This window comes from Mauremys mutica, chromosome 13, assembly GCF_020497125.1.
Source record: "Mauremys mutica isolate MM-2020 ecotype Southern chromosome 13, ASM2049712v1, whole genome shotgun sequence".
NCBI classification, from domain to species: Eukaryota; Metazoa; Chordata; order Testudines; family Geoemydidae; genus Mauremys; species Mauremys mutica.
In genome coordinates, this window is record NC_059084.1 from 44,569,272 (window position 1) to 44,585,583 (window position 16,312).

Genomic DNA, 16,312 nt, shown 5'->3' on the forward strand with positions numbered 1-16,312 from the left:
ACGGGGGGGGGGGGGGTTTCCTCCCTACTCTGGTGCCCACCCAGCCTGGCTGCAAATGTGGTTAACCCTCCCCGCTTCCTACTACAGGTGTAAAAAACGCCCCTGGGCTTCTGTGCATCAAGATACCCAGACCCATAGATTTCAGGGCCAAAAAGGATCATTGTGACCTTCCAACCTGACCCCCTGGTGGACACCACAGAGCCAGAACCCACCCAGCTACTTCTGCCTCCACCACAGCCCTGGGTCAGTTGTTCCCATGGCTCCATGTTTAATGTTTGCATATTAGTCACAGCCAGACCTTTTCTGACTCCAGATCCCAGCTGTCGGGTCTTGTCCTGCCTTTGCCAGAGAGGTTGAAGAGCCCCCTGCTCTCCGAAACCCCTGCCCCATGGAGGTTCCTACAGAAAGGGGCTGAGTCCCTTCTTTACCTCCAGTAGCATCAGGGGCTCACTCTCCTTGGAGCGCTCCCTGCCAGCCGGGGTCTTCACATCTCAGCTTGTTCTTGTAGGTCTTTCCAATTTCTCAGCATCCTGCTGGAGGTGTGGACACCAGAGCCGGACACAATCTCCAGTCATAGTCCTAAAAGGGCCGTATCCAGAGGTGACCCCACATCCTTGCTGCTACTCAATATCCCCTGGTTTATATACCCAAGCATGGTATCTGCCTGCTTAGCTCCTGCATTCCACTGAAATCTCTTAATTGAATGGGTTCAACCATGCTCCCTTTTAGAGCCCCTGATCTCCAGGACACAGTTCCCATCCTGCCAGCGTGAACGACATCCCTTTTCCCTCGATATTTGACCTTTCATTTGTCTGGATGCATGTGCAGGTCTAATTGCACCAAACTCACCAGGTGACCCAGGTAGCTCTGTAGATTGGAGGCGTCCCCCACCCCACCCATCCTTGTGTTCTCTGCAGACTTTGCCAGCAACAATTTACATGAGCTTCCAGATCATTGATACAGATACTGAGTAACCTAACGCCCAGAACAGATCTTTGCGGGGCCCACCAGCAACACCCCGGTGGATGCTGATTCCCCAGTGAGGATCACATTTTGAGGAGGATCACATAGCCCATTTTTGAGCCATGTTGAGTCTTTTGAGAGCCAATTTCTCAATATGAATGTTGTGTGGTAGTTGGGCAAACTCCCTGTGGGAATCCACGTATATATCACATCAGCATAGTCACCTTAATGAACCAAGTATCAGAGGGGTAGCCGTGTTAGTCTGGTTCTGTAAAAGCAGCAAAGAATCCTGTGGCACCTTATAGACTAACAGACGTTTTTGCAGCATGAGCTTTCGTGGGTGAATACACGTCGGTGCATCCGACGAAGTGGGTATTCACCCACGAAAGCTCATGCTGCAAAAACATCTGTTAGTCTATAAGGTGCCACAGGATTCTTTGCTGCTCTTAATGAACCAGACAGAGTGGTTATTGACCATGGTCTGTTCTCCATTAACCCATGTTGACTGGCATTAACTCTGTTTTGATCTTTTAGTATCTGCTTATTGGTAGATTCAATCTCAGCCATTCCATTATTTGTCTCTGGATCCCCCTCTTGGAATTGACATGTCTCATGAATGACCGGTGGGATCTATCCATCCAGATATGACTAGATCTATGTGTCACCATATAGAACTATTCCAGAATCTCTCTATATCCATTCAAGCTAGATTAATTTCAGTGGATGCTGTTCCATTCTAGATCTATCCATACCCACATAGCTACCTGTAGATCCCTTCTAGATCAATGCACATCCCTGCACATCAAATCTAGAGCAATCTAGATCCCCATACATCCATTCTAGATCCATCTCTGCACACTACCAATGCTGGACCCACCCGCTGTCTGCACCCTTCTCGTAGCTATAATAGGGGTCACTGAACCCACTCAGGGTCAGCAGGGGGGGTTGGCTGGGAGCATCCATGTCTGGTCCCTGGGGAGGTGGGATGCAGGAATGACTGGACCAGTGATGCTCCTGGCTCTGTGCTTGTGAATCCCCATAGGGGGACAGCACTTCCTCTGACAGGCCTGGGACCCCATGGGCGGATTTGGGGCTGAGCCCCCTTGGGGGTTGATAAACTCAGTGAGGCATCAGAAGCAGGGCAGTTGTCTGTCTCTGACAATCTGTTGGGGGGTTTCAGAGACACTTTTGGTGTCACATACACAATGTCTGGGGTGGGACGCTGGCATCATGTTGATCAGAGCCACCCACCTCTATCTCACACACAGGGCACAGGGGTGTGTTTTCTCACCCAGCACCGATACCGATCAGTGTTACCCACAGCCCATGTTCACAGGAGAGCTGGGGAAGGGCAGAACTTGGTGCTTGTAACAGTGACAGCAGCACAGAGGTGCCCTAGAGGGGAAATGCCCCATGTCTGATTAGGCACCCCCTGAACCAGCCAGTCCCCTGCTATGGGGCTGGCTCAGAGCAGGAACCCCCTATAGGGGAAAGGCCCCATGTGTATTCCCCACCCCCCTGAGCTAGTTTGTCCCCGATCCTGGGGCCGGTATCAGTCTCACTAATGCTGCATAGAGAGACAAAATCCCCTCCCTGCTCCTATGCTCCTGGTTTTACAGTCCAGGCTCTGGCCAGTTTTGCTCCAGCGGCGCGTGGGGAGCTCATGGCGTTGCTTGTTCTCTGTAAGCCCCCCTAGATCCTTTGTAGAGCCCCAGTTCTCCACGACAGAGTCCCAACTCTGGGGAGGTGCCCAGGTCTCTTGAGCCAAGATGGAGAATTCTGCGTCGGCTGGATTCACATCCCTGGTGTGTGACTGGGCTCAGCTCACCAAGTGCCCCAGCACGATCCCTGTACCTGCCTCTGCCTTGTCAGCATTTACCGCACTGCCTAACACTGTGATACCCGCAGATCCGATCGCAGCTTCAGCTGGGACACTTGGGTGACTCCGGTTTCAGGTGTCCAACCTGACACGTTCAGCATGGCCGGGACTGTCAGAGTAACAGGGCCCCATTGTGCTGGGTGCCGTACCATGTTTATTATGTTTATTATGGTAGCACCAGAAGACAGGTGCTGTACGTTATTTATTAGATGCACTAGTGTTGCACTTATGTGCCCCAGCCATGGCTCAGGACAGGCAAACAGAGGGAGTTTGCCTGGGATTTCACCTGGTGGGAGTTCCCATGGAGTTGTTTGCCTTTCAGGCTTCCGTGAGCAGTAAACACTACATCGGAAGAGGCTCTTAGAAGGAAGGCAATATGGATAATGAGCGATCAGCTCTTGTGACCTGCACAGGATGTTCCAAATATGTCTTTCTCCCAGAGGACAGAAGCGACTTTGTCTGCAGGAAGTGCAAGCTGGTCTCCATATTGGAAGAGAAGTTTAAAGGACTAGAGATGCAAATATCAACCCTGTGATGGCATCAGAGAAAATGAAGAGTTTCTGGATAGAAGTCAGTGTGTGGTACTGCAGGCACAGCATGCTGAAGAATCAGAGAGGGCAGTGCAGAACGGGGAAGAAAATTGGCAGTATGTAATCTCCAGAAGAAGAAGGAGGAGAACTCATGTACCCCCAGACAGAGCAGACAGAGGTAGGAAACCATTTTCAGGCTCTCTGCACAGGTACCATGGCAGACAATGGCTTGGAAGAGCTATCTGAGGGAAGGGATCAAAAGGGGACCCCGCTGACCAGAAGGCATGGGATTCATTGTCCTAGGGATGGAGGTTCCACAACCACAACTCGCAAGAGGAGGAGATGGATGGTGGTGGTCAGGGACTCCCTCCTAAGGGAGACAGAGTCATCCATCTGCCGTCGAGACCGGGAAACTCAAGAAACGTGCTGCTTGCCAGGAGCTACAGTTCAGGATGTGACAGAGTGTCTGCAAAGACTGATCAAACCCTCGGATCGTTACCCCTTCCTACTTCTCCACGTTTGCACCAATGATACTGCCAAGAATGACCTTGTGCGGGTCACTGCAGACTGTGTGGCGCTGGGAAGAAGGATAAAGGAGTTTGAGGCACAAGTCATGTATTCGTCCAGCCTCCCTGTTGAAGGAAAAGCCCCAGGTAGGGACCATCAAATTGTGGAGGTGAATGTGTGGTTGTGCACGGGGTGCTGGAGAGGGGGCTTTGGATTCTTTGACCATGGGATGTTGTTCCAGGAAGAAGGATTGCTAGGAAGAGATGGGATCCACCTAACGAAGACAGGGACGAGCGTCTTCACAGGCAGGCTTGCTAACCTAGGCCTGGTCTACACTACGAGTTTATCTCGAATTTGGCAGCGTTAAATCGAAGTAACCCTGCACCCATCCACACAACAAAGCCCTTTACTTCAACATAAAGGGCTCTTAAAATCTATTTCTGTACTCCTCCCCGACGAGGGGAGTAGCACTGAAATCGACATTGCCATTGCCGACCGGTCATCCTCACCTCAGTCCCTGGACAAATTATGGAGCAGGTCCTCAAGGAACCCATTTTTAAGTATTTACAAGAGAGGAAGGAGATCAGGAATAGTCAACATGGATTGACCAAGGGCAAGTCATGCATGACCAACCTGATTGCCTTCTATGATGAGATAATTGGCTCTGTGGATATGGGGAAAGCAGGGGATGATATATATCTTGACTTTAGCAAAGCTTTTGATATGGTCTCCCACAGTATTCTTTCCAGCAAGTTAAAAAAGTATGGGTTGGATGAATGGACTATAAAGCAGATAGAAAGCTGGCTAGATTATTGACCTAAATGAGGAGTGATCAATGGCTTGATGTCTAGTTAGCATCTGGTATGAAGCAGAGTGCTCCAGGGGTCTGTCCTGGGGCCGGTTTTGTTCAACATCTTCATTAATGATCTGGATGATGGGATGAATTGCACCCTCAGCAAGTTCATGGATGACTGTAAGATGGAGGGAGTGGTAGATATGCAGGAGGGTAGGGATAGGGTCCAGAGTGACCTAGATAAATTGGAGGATTGAGCCAAAAGAAATCTGATGAGGTTCAACAGGGACAAGTGCAGCATTCTGCACTTACAACAGAAGAATCCCATGCACTGCTACAGGCTGGGGACTGACTGGCTAAGCAGCAGTTCTGCAGAGAAGGACCTGGGGTTTACAGTGGATGAGAAAGTGGTTATGAGTCAGCAGTGTGCCCTTGTTGCCAAGAAGGTTAATGGCATATTAGGTTGAATTACTAGGAGCATTGCCAGCAGATTGAGGGACATGATTATTCTCCTCTATTTGGCACTAGTGAGGCCACATTTGGAGTATTGTGTCCAGGTTTGGGCCCCCCACTAGAGAAAGGATGTGGACAAATTGGAGGGAGTCCAGCAGAGGACAAGAAAAATGATTAGGGCGCTGGGGCATATGATTTACGAGGAGAGGCTGAGCGCATTGAATGAGCAGTAACATAACAAGATCTTTTTTGAGGAATATTTTGTACAAGTTCAGTGACACGAAAATGTTTAAGGTACACTAGCCTATCCTTTGAAAAATAGCATTTTTAAAGTACCAAAACAACTTAATAGAATATGAAAACTGTCACAATTGAGGGGAGTTTCCATATGTGTTTCAATAAAAAAAGAAGTTAGCATGCAGTGAGGACAATTGGAAGCAGCATAGTTTTTTTAAAAAACTTAACTTTTGCAGCAAAAACACAGGCTTAAAATTAAATAACATAAGCCTTAAAAAAAGTTTAGTTTACTCAGTTTCCATAACTAAATAATGATCATCTCTGCAACACAAAGATCTTAGTCTAATTGACTTGCCTGGTAAGATCAACCTCCTTCTCCTTTCCCCCGCTCCCCGGCACAGTAAATTGTGAAGAAATAAGTTCCTGGGCGACAGAAATATTATACAAAACCCTGATGTAAAGAAGAGTTTTACAATAGTAAAATAAAATGTAAAGACATGTTATAGCTTTCTACATGGTTAGGCAGGGTCTTTAAAATATAGTTTTAGGTTTTTTTAAAACCTTTTGTGTAAACAAATTGCCTAGAATACAAAAAGCGCTCTACTTGTAAATGGTAAAGAGAGCTTTAAAAGTCAAGGGTGTGATAAAGAATCTCCTTTCCCCTATCCCCCAACACCACACACACACACAAATGAAGAGTTTACAATAAAACAATTAAAAAGACAAAAGTCACAGCCATAGAGAACAGGACATGGGGATAAGAGAACTGTCTTGAGGTTTTAGGAGAATATTGATAACTGACAGAAAACTCTTTTAGCGACACAGTTTTTTAGGCAGCCATTCTCCGTGACTTGTTATGCTTGTGCACAGGAGAGCGTTTTTCAATCAGAATCCCTTCCCCACTCTATGAGGTATTATCGCCCCCATCCAACGGCCTGTCATAAATAATATTAACAAAAACACAGAGGAATTACATACTTGAAGATACTTTGTAGCGGTGCCTGCAAAGCAACAATTACACTTTTGTTTATTATTATCTTGTCTCGACACCTTAGAGAATTTTTGGTTATGTTTTTATAAAACACTTTTATGCAAACTGTAACCCTAGATGCTGCACAGCATTACATAATATGCACCGGTAGATGAAAGACCTGAGACATTGCTGAAAACAGAGGTGTCATGATCACTAAAGTCCTAATGCAGAGGGTCTGCAGGGAAATGAAAAGGCACAGCCGAAGCAGAAGATGGTGTGGGTTAAGAGGGTTTCTGGAGCTACTTTGCCATGGTCCAGATGCCCCAACAGCCTATCCCTCATGCACAAGTAGCCAGGAGCCCTTGTTAGAGGAACAGGCCGTCCATATATTTCTTGTTGTTGAAAAACTATAACCTACCCTTGAGCTCCATAAAAACATGCGTCACACCGAGATTTTAAATGGACATTTTATTTACAACAAGCATCTTCATTTTATTTGTACAATATGCCCTGTTATGTTCCTAGATCACACTCTAACTTTTATCTAATGTGTATCTGTCAGTTTGATGATTTTATCTAACGCTCTATCTGGTTCTGCCGCCTCTGTCACATTGTCCACCAACGCTGCTACGAAACCTAAATGTTCCTGGGTTAAACTGGGTCACTGCAGCTCATATCCCAGTGTAATGATGGTATTTAAAAAACGATTCATACACAAATTATCACTAAAAAATTACCACAAATTTCTTTAATTTTACAATTCGCACATCTACAGACCAGTTCACACAGTCCAGACCTGGGGCGGGATCGGAGCTGGTGCCCTCCAGAGAGGAAAGGTTCCATCTCGCACGGTGGCACGCCGTGGGGGGCGCTCTGCTGGTCGCCGGTCCCGCGGCTCTGGTGAACATCCCGGAGACGTGCCTGCGGCGGGTCCACTGGTCCCGCGGCTCTGGTGGACGTCCCACAGGAACGCCTGCAGATGCTCCACTGAAGCCGCGGGACCAGCGGACCCTCTGCAGGCACGCCTGCAGGGGGTCCACCGGAGCCGCCTGCCGCCCTCCCGGCGACCGGCAGAGCACCCCCCGCGGCATGCTGCCCCAAGCATGCGCTTGGCATGCTGGGGCCTGGAGCTGCCCCTGACTATAACCTAACTACAAGTATATCACAGGTTCAACCTACTTCTCTTTTGACAACCACCCCCACCCTTGAGCTCCATAAAAGCACGCTTCACACTGACATTTTCAACTCACGTTTTATTTACAACAAGCATCTTCAGGGGGTTAGACTAGATCACTTCCTGAGGTCCCTTCCAATCCTGATATTCTACGATTCATTTTATTTGTACAATATGCACTGTTTTGTTCCCAGACCACCCTCTAACTTTTATCTAATGTGTATCTGTCAGTTTGATGATTTCATCTAACACTCTATCTGGTTCCTCCACCTCTGTCACATTGTCCACCAATGCTGCTATGAAACCTAAGTGTTCCTGGGTTAAACTGGGTCACTGCAGCTCATATCCCAATGTAATGATGGTATTTAAAAAAATGATTCATACACAAATTACCACTAAAAAATTGCCACTAATTTCTTTAATTTTACAATTCGCATCATCTACAGACCAGTTCACGCAGTCCAGACCTGGGGTGGGATCAGAGCTGGTGCCCCCCAGAAAGGAAAGGTCCCATCTCACATTTCCCATCACCACTGACAGCAGAAGGAAATGTATAGAGAGTGGCTGGATCCTAGTGATTTGTTTAACTAACTGCTCTGGTCGGACAGGCAGCTCAGACTGCCAGTGACTGGGGCTCCCCTGCTCTAGGGAGCTGAGTGACTGGGGCTCCTCTGCCCTGGGTGACAGAGATGTGGGAGAGAAGGAAACACTCACAGGGAGGGGATTCCATAAAACTCTGTGTTGATTCCAGAGGATACGAGCCAGCCTATGAAATTAACAAGTGAAGAGGGCAGATGGTGGGGAGGGAAGGGAACCTATACCGAAAACCTACCGACCGCTATGCCTACCTTCATGCCTCCAGCTTTCATCCCGGACACACCACAAGATCCATTGTCTACAGCCAAGCACTGAGGTACAACCGCATCTGCTCTAACCCTGCAGACAGAGACCAACACCTAGAAAATCTCCACCAAGCATTCTCAAGACTACAGTACCCAGACGAGGAAATAAGGAAACAGATCAGCAGAGCCAGACGTGTATCCAGAAGCCTCCTACTGCAAGACAAACCCAAGAAAGAAACCAACAGGACTCCACTGGCCATCACATACAGTCCCCAGCTAAAACCCCTCCAACGCATCATCAGGGATCTACAACCCATCCTGGACAATGGTCCTTCACTTTCACAGGCCTTGGGTGGCAGGCCAGTCCTCACCCACAGACAACCTGCCAACCTGAAGCATATTCTCACCAGCAACTGCACACCGCTCCATAGTAACTCTAGCTCAGGAACCAATTCATGCAACAAACCTCGATGCCAACTCTGCCCACATATCTACACCAGCAACACCATCACAGGACCTAACCAGATCAGCCACACCATCACCGGTTCATTCACCTGCACGTCCACCAATGTAATATATGCCATCATATGCCAGCAATGCCCTTCTGCTATGTACATCGGCCAAACTGGACAGTCTCTAAGGAAAAGGATAAATGGACACAAATCAGACATTAAGAATGGCAATATACAAAAACCTGTAGGAGAACACTTCAACCTCCCTGGCCACACAATAGCAGATCTTAAGGTGGCCATCCTGCAGCAAAAAAACTTTAGAACCAGACTGAAATCGACATTGCCATTGACGACCGGTCATCCTCACCTCAGTCCCTGGACAAATTATGGAGCAGGTCCTCAAGGAACCCATTTTGAAGAATTTAGAAGAGAGGAAGGTGATCGGGAATAGTCACACTGCTGTTCTGGGCAGTAGAGTATGGGGCGGAGGTGAGCAGCCCCCAGTGGTGAGAGAACAGGTTAAGGACTATTTAGAAAAGCTGAACATGCACAAGTCCATGGGGCCGGATGCAATGCATCTGAGGGTGCTGAGAGAATTGGCTGATGTGATTGCAGAGCCGTTGGCCATTATCTCTGAAAACTCGTGGTGATCAGGGGAGGTCCTGGATGACTGGAAAAAGGCAACTATAGTGCCCATCTTTAAAAAGGGGAAGAAGGAGAATCCTGGGAATTACAGCCTCACCTCAGTCCCTGGACAAATCATGGAGCAGGTCCTCCAGGAATCCATTTTGAAACACTTGGAGGAGAGGAAGTTGATCAGGAATAGTCAACATGGGCAAGTGTGATAAATGAAGGTGGGGGGTAGCTCCTTTTTATGGACACCCAGCCAGCCAGTTAGCTATAAAATCCCTATTAATAGCTGTTTTCTACTTGCTTTACCTGTAACGGGTTAAAAAAAAGTCCAGAGGTGAAGGAAGGGAGTGGGCACATGACCAAAAGAGCCAATGGCAGGGCTAGAACTTTTTTAAATGAGGGAAAAACTTTCCCTTTGTGTCTGTTGTTGTTCTCTGGGGAAGAGGGCAACAGTTATGCTGGGAGAAGCTGAAGACCAGGTATGAAAACCATCATAAGCATACCTAGAAATTGCTTATTTGGAACCCCAGATATGTAAGTGATCAGAAATGTCTAGAAAGACGCGATTAGGTTTATTTCTTTTATTTTGTAAGGCTTGTGGACTCCTCTGTGCTCACCATAGATGTTTTTGTTTTGCTTGTAACCTTTAAGCTGGGCCTCAAGAAGGTTATTCTTGATGTTTACTTTTTGTAAGTGAGATTTTTTAAATCTAGTAAAAGCCTGAGATCCAGATGCATTTTCTTTCTTTTTGTTTTTAATAAAATTTACCCTTTTTTAAGAACAGGATTTGGATTTTTGTGTCTTAGTTTTGTGCACATGTTGTTTCATTTGCTGCTGGCAACAACTGATCTCTTTGTTTTCCTTTCTCAGCTCTTCCATGCATCTGAAGAAAGGGTTTTTTTACCCATGAAAGCTTATGCCCAAATAAATCTGTTAGTCTTTAAGGTGCCACCGGACTCCTTGTTGTTTTTAAAGGGAAGGGGTGACACGATCAAAGTCTATCTGTACATACACAGGGAACAAATATTTAATAATGGGCATTTTTTCTCACAGAAGCAGAAACCCTAAAAAGACATAGTTTCAAAACAAATTGGGGGTGGGTGCGTCGTTTGCTTTGGGGTGTCTCCTTCAAACTGAAATAATTTTTTTTTTTTGCTTTTTACTTCCATTTTGTGGCCTGTGCAGGTGTTTTTCATGCTTACATTTTAATTAGCTGAGTTTTGAACCAAAATGCATATTTTTAGACACTTTTTAAAAAAATAGTTGGAAAAAAAAACCCAATTCCCTCCATTTCTAAAGGAAGCACTATTTGAAACAGAAACTCGAGATGTTTCATTTCCCGATGCACATAACAAAACTTTTCTACTTTTTCCTGGAAAAAATATTTTTTGCAGCCAAAACAATCTACCGAATTCCACCTCAATTCACAGGTACTTTGGATGCCCCAAATTGCTTTTTTTTAGCAAATTTGCCAATTGTTTATACATTTTTGCCCGGCTCTAGTGGTGAGAACAGGGAGATTGGGGCTGTGGGCAGCGCAACCCACACCAAGGGCAGGGGGATAGAATTAGCCATGGGCTCAGGCAGGTGTCAGGAGATGGGAAAATGAGGCCGAGGGGTGACAGGAAATTCCTGACCTAGTTCTCTGAGAGGGGAGATGGCCAGGGGGTGGCCCCACAGCCAGAACATGGATGGGCATGTATGAGATAAAGAATGGATGGAAGGATGGACGGGTCCACGTGGAAATAGGTGGATGTGCAGCGGGTACGTGTATGTATGGGATAGACCAGGCTGGTTGGGGAGAGGGGGTGACTTAGGGGCAGGCTGGGCTGTGGGGGGGCTAAGGGGCTGAAATCAGGCCAGCAGGCGGCTGAGCTAAGGGATGAGGGTCCAGGTTGCACTGGGCTCTTAGTCCCACTGTCCAGCTCCCTTTTGAGCCCCTCCCTGTCTCTCTCCAGCTCGGGTCATCGGGGGCCAGGAAGCCCCACTTGGCACCAGACCCTACATGGCCTACGTGCAAATCGGGTCAACGGGAAGCTGCGGAGGGTTCCTGATTCATGAGGACGTGGTGGTGATGGCGGCTCATTGTAACTTCAACCTGGGGTAAGAAACGCGCCATCCCCCACCCCTGAGCCAGCTGGTCCCCCACCCCGGGGCTGGATCAGGGCTGGTGCCTCTGGAGGAGAAAGGCCCCGTGTCCCATTTCCCACCCCCTGAGCCAGCCAGTCTCCATCTCTGGGATGGGACTGGAGCTGGCAATATGTTGCCCCAAACCAGTGGCGTAGCCAGGTTTTCAGGGTAGGGGGAGCAAAAATCATAAAAAAGGCGCCCTCCCCCTTGGCTTCCCCTCTGGCCACGCCCCCTTGGCTCCCCCCCCTTTGGCCACACCCCCAGACCGGAACCCCCCACCCCGCTCACCTTCGCTCCTACGCTTCCGAGCCAGCCTGCCACCCCGTGGCTCCTCCGGCCGTGCGGCGGGCAGGCGCCGCTTTCGCACCTGCCGGCCTGAGCGGAAGCAGTCCCACCAGCTACACTACTGCCCCAAACACTAGAAGCGTTTATGGGATGTGAAAATGACGAATTTCACTGGGTGCCTGTTAGGTTTTAAAGTCCAAACCCAGCAAACTAGACCTGCCCCAGAGGATGAACATCCCAGCTGATGATTTTAGGCAGTTCAATAAGAACAACCCCTGTCACTGAGTTACTTCACTCAGTTGAAACCCAGCCCCTTCTCAAGTCTTTTCCCTTGGCCATCACTTCTCAAACCCAGACCCCTGGCTGTTCTTAACCAATCAAGAAATCCCCTGATTGCCTTTGGGGATCTGATCCCTACTGAACAGAGCAACCTTGTAGGCAATTGACATAGATCAGCGCTGGGGCCCAGCTGTTGTACCAGAGATTGATCCAATCCCCAGGATTTCCTATGACATTTACCTCCGATCATCAGCCATCAATTCTTTTGTGTCTGTAGCACGTTTCTTGGTGTCAAAAGGGGAACATCTAGACAGAGATTAAAGAAAGACGAGGAGATTCAATCTCTGTCATGAAGTCTCACCAGTTTTTCTCATGTTCTGCTAACACTGGAAGAGGGAAAGGGCTGTCCAGAGGGGCTGGGCCAAGCGTCCTGATTCCCTTCTGGACTTTAACATCTTCTCTGATGGACTCATCAGTCACTTATGTCCCACATTGTGATTTCTGTCCCCAGGGTCATTTCACGGGCAGATCTGGGCTTCCTGCTACTGGTGTCCATATCCAGTAGATGGCACCGGTGCATAAAAAATTCTTTGATCCTTTTCTTATTTACATGTTTCATTCATTCCAGCGACCTTATTTCTGTGTTGGCCCTGCCAAGGCATCTGGGATTTCCCTGCTTTAAAACAATTCTTTAAATATTTCAAAGTTGCACCCAGGTTAGGGCCTTACACCTTCCCATGGGTATTTTCCTTCTTCTGCCATATGCACTTCAATTATTCATAGATGTAAATATCTTTGTGATCATCTCGAATGACCTCCTGTCTAACACGGACCAGAGAACATCTCCCAAAAAAATCCTTTTGATCTACAGCAGATCTTTTAAAAAATCCAATCGTGAATAAAAATTGCCAGTGTTGGAGAATCCACAATGAACTTTGGTAAGTGGTTCCAACGTTAGTTACAGTCTCTGCTAAAATTCATACCACGAAACAATCATTGAGAAAGAAACCAAACAGAATCCTGAATAGTCCCTCTGAATTTGAAACCAATTGATCTTGAATTTCTCAGTATAAGTATAATCTTTTGATCATTCTTGTGGCTCTTCTCTGACCCCTTTCCAATTTATCAACATCTTTTTTGAACCTTGGACACAAGAACTGGACAATGGGTCACTCTATTGGTCAGTCTTTTGGGTCATTTTAGCCAACCAGAATGGAGAAGGAGGAAGTCCATCCACATGTAGATGCATAAGAGGGTCTCTGTGTTACTCAGTCACACAAATGTAGGTAGAAATCTGCACATGACATAGAATCATAGAATCATAGAATTCAAGATCAGAAACCAACTTCTTATCCACCTCTGGATTTTCATTTCTTTTCCAATTTAACCAATAATTCCTCATGCGGTACCGTATCAAACGCCTTACTGAAATCCAGATATATTAGATCCACCGCATTTCCCTTGTCTAAAAAATCTGTTACTTTCTCAAAGAAGGAGATCAGATTGGTTTGGCACGATCTACCTTTCGTAAATCCATGCTGTAATCTATCCCAGTTGTCATCGGCCTTCTGCTCCTTAACCACTCTCTCTTTCAAAAATTTTTCCATTACTTTGCATACTACAGATGTTAAACTAACAGGCCTGTAGTTACCCGGGTCACTTTTTTTCCCCTTCTTGAATATAGGAACTACATTAGCTAATCTCCAGTCCAACGGTACAATCCCCGAATTTAGAGATTTATTAAAAATCATCGCTAACGGGCTAGCAATATCACTCGCCAATTCCCTTAATATTCTAGGATGAAGATTATCCGGGCCCCCCGATTTACTTCCGTTAAGCTGTTCAAGTTTGGCCTCCACCTCAGATACCGTAATGTCTACCCCCATATCTTCATTCCCATCGGTCCCTCTATCACTATTCCTTAGCCCTTCATTAACCTCATTAAAGACCGTGGCAAAATATTCATTCAGATATTGTGCCATTCCACGATTATCCCTAATCTCCACTCCGTTTAAAGTTTTAAGCGGTCCCACTTCTTATATCTGGGAAGTTAAAGTCTCCCATGATCAAGCAGTTCCTATTAGTGTTTACCTCCTTAAAAACATTAAAGAGCTCTCTATCCGTCTCCAAGCTAGATCCTGGCGGTCTATAGCACACCCCAAGAGTTAGGCTTGTGTCCCCTCCGGAGGGTCTGTGATGGGTGGGCACCCCGCTCTGGGGTGGTTACCCGCTCCGGCCTGGGGGGTTTAAAAAGCAGCCCTGGAGAGGGAGATGGGCCTGGCTGCAGGGAGCTAGGCACAGGGTACCTGAGTGAAGCAAGGCTGGGGAAAGGCTGAGGAGCTGGGGAGCTCCAGCCTGGAAAGCCCCAGGCTGCAGCCTAGCATTGGGCTAATAGGTACTGGGGTTGCAGAGGGCAGCCCAAGGATAGGCTAAGGCAGCAGTCCAAACCCTCCTTGCCAGTGATGAGTGGCTGATACTGCAGTCTGCCCCAGGGCGTGGGGGCTAGACAATGACTGGCAGTAGCCTGATACTGAGGCAAGGTGGGGAGAGTGGGTGGGGGTTCCCCTGGGAGGCGGAGACCCTGAGAGAAAGGGGTTACTGCCAAGGCGCAGCACCCCAGGTAAAAGAAGAACTGGGTCCAGGGAGGGACACAGGGGCCAACAGCAAGAGACAAGTGGATCACCGGCCTGCGGAGGGCACCCTGGGCTGAAACTCGAGTTAATTCCCAGAAGTCATCAGCAGGAGGTGCCGCAGGGGTGAATTCGAACACCTACAAATACCCTGCTGTCCAATGGGCACTAATGCCCCTATATTTTCCCCTTGGCTTTTCCAGCAACACCTATAAATACCTTGAAGTACAAGTCTTCATGAAGCCAGGACAGAACTGGCAATGGATCCGGGCCCATCGCTGGGTCCAGCTCTGACTTCAACAATGAGAATTTTGAAAATGACGTCATGCTGCTGCAGGTACTGCCCCCATCCCATTCACCGCCCCCCGTGACCTCACACTGTTGCAGGCACCGCCCCCATCCCATCACCCCGCCCCCAGTGACCTCACACTGTTGCAGGCACCGCCCCCATCCCATCACCCCACCCACATTGACCTCACATTCACTTTCTGGACTCACATCCATGCTTTGGCAAGGTGGTGCTGCCCCTTGCCAGCTCCGAACCCTGTGCTGATCCAGATCCATTCTCTCTCTCTCCTGCTCATGTCAGCTGTGGCACAGCTTGGAGCTGACCGAGTGGGTGGGGCTTGTTTCCCTGCCAGAGGCCAATCCCCACATCAGCCCAGGCTCCGAGTGCAGTGTGGCTGGGTGGGGTCGAACAGGAGTGACCACCACCACCGACAGGCTGCAGGAGGCAGAGCAGGAGGTGATGTCAGACAGCCTGTGCAAAGAGCGGTACCAGCATTACAACCCCATCACCATGCTCTGCGCTGGCAGCCCCCACACCAAGAAATCAGCATTCCAGGTAAATAGCTCCCTGCCCAAAGCCACTGGGGATACAGCAAGCTGCTCCAGGGCAAGGAGCCAATGGACATTACCATGAACATGCCCCTCCCATGGTCCATTGCCCCAAGACAGGAGCCCATCCTGCATCATGGGAGATGCAGCCCAGCTGGTGAGCCCAGCACATAGGATAACTGCAGAGAGGTATCTCCAGTGTTTGTGCCCTTGTGCAAAGTGCTGGTGGAAACAGGCTGAAATAGGACATGGGCTCATGCACATAGTGACAAGAAACAAGAATTTCTCCTCTGAGCCAGGGGCTCATCAGCTGGAAGTGACAGACGGGGAGGGAGAAATGGGTGTGTCAGTGAATCACAGGATGACCATGGGCCACCAGGGCCGGTGCAAGGATGTTTCGTGCCCTAGATGAAACTTCCACCTTGTGCGCCCCCGCCCTGAGGCGCCCCTCCCCCCCCGGTGGCAGCTACTCCCCTCCGCCCTGAGGCGCCCCCCTTGCGGCAGCTGATTGGCGCCGCAAGCCTGGGAGGCGGGAGAAATGCAGCAGTCACGTCATGCTCAGGGAGGAGGCGGGGCAGAGGTGAGCTGGGGTGGGGAGTTCCGCTGCGTGCCGCCCCCCACCTTACTTGCTGCAGGTGGCCCTCCCCAAGCTCCCCTGCCCCAGCTCCCTCTGCCTAAATGCCGTCAGCGACCAGGGCGGCCGAAGATCTGGCTG

At 48.6% G+C, this 16,312-nt stretch overlaps 1 pseudogene; it reads left to right on the plus strand.

Annotated features, from left to right (window-relative positions):
* The first annotated feature begins 11,133 nt into the window (after positions 1-11,133).
* LOC123347450 lies at positions 11,134-15,685 on the plus strand (annotated as a pseudogene).
* The last annotated feature ends 627 nt before the right edge of the window (positions 15,686-16,312 follow it).